A 1,418-nucleotide genomic window follows, 5' to 3' on the forward strand; every position below is an offset into this window, starting at 1 on the left:
AGAGAGAGAGAGAGAGAGAGAGAGAGAGAGAGAGAGAGAGAGAGAGAGAGCGAGAACGAGAGAGAAAAGGACACATAGTCTAGTAGAGCCATAAACCAGACGCATTGTGCACTTTTTGACAAAAGCATGAAAGTTGGCACACATGTTTACACTTATAGCAGGGAGTAGATAATAGGGGTAATTAATTGTTTTATTATATTATATTAGTTCCCTATTATCTACTCCTGCTAATATGCAGCAAAGCTTATGTACCAGACATCTGATAGCATAGTGTATATAGTACTGATGATAGTAAATAGTAGGGAAATATTATCAGAGAGCTCTCCCGTCTTCCTCTCTCTCTCTATCTCTCTCTCTCGCTCTCTCTCTCTCTCTCTCTCTCTCTCTCTCTCTCCGCTTTCTCTCTCTCCTTCTCTCTTTCTATGTCTTTCTATCTTTTCCTCTCGTAAATGTATTACATATTTCAATAAAATAATACAAGAATAACAACTATCGTGGAGAAAACAACAAAAATGAACAATCTATAAAAAAAACATTGGTTAAATAGAACCTTCATTATTATTATTATTATTATTTTTATTATTATTATTTATTAGAATCAAGTTAGAATCTATATCGGTCAAGGAGCGGGTAGCACAGTGCCTGAAGGACAACACAGAGCAGATACAGCCGCGGCGGCACTTTGCAAATAAAAGATCGGCACTCCTTTCTCATCGCATATGTTACTCATGTTACCGATAAACGCACACTGGTGAATCTAGAAGGAATCGAGCTATACGTATTATACCCACCCCCATCCCATTGCCAAGGTTTATATACCGGTCTTTATATGTGTAACGGCTGTGCGCGCTTTTTCAAGATTTTGGCGCAATTTTGCCAGGAACTATATGCACACACACGTACGAGCAAATAAATAATATATAGCGCAAGCGTTTCCCATCAATGATTTCAGTTTTATATTTTCAGCTCAGAGTGCACCATGCAGTAAATACATTTTAGTACCGTAAACATTTCTGGGCAGTAGACCCACGCAGTTCTAGCGATTCTCAACATGAAGAGAGTCTAATTTGCTTCACAGAGTCCATATCCCTATCTATTTCAGCATCCACCCTTTTGTCGGTCCTAAAATCCACCACTATATATATATATATATATTTGGAGTTAATAATGGGAATATAGAACTAGGGTACTCTCGTATTCTCGTAAAAATTAGTCTTCAAACTTCCAGGAGACGAGGAGTCATTGATGAATCAAGACTGATATGGAGCAAGAGAAGCCTGGGCTACAGTGATCTGGTATCATAAAGCTTCTGAATAATAATAGACGTCACACTGGAACGCAATATGATGAAAACCTCAAGGCACAATTTATAGCTGTCATATATATATATATATATATATATATATATATATATATAT

This window comes from Priapulus caudatus, unplaced genomic scaffold, assembly GCF_000485595.1.
Source record: "Priapulus caudatus unplaced genomic scaffold, Priapulus_caudatus-5.0.1 Scaffold280, whole genome shotgun sequence".
NCBI classification, from domain to species: Eukaryota; Metazoa; Priapulida; class Priapulimorpha; order Priapulimorphida; family Priapulidae; genus Priapulus; species Priapulus caudatus.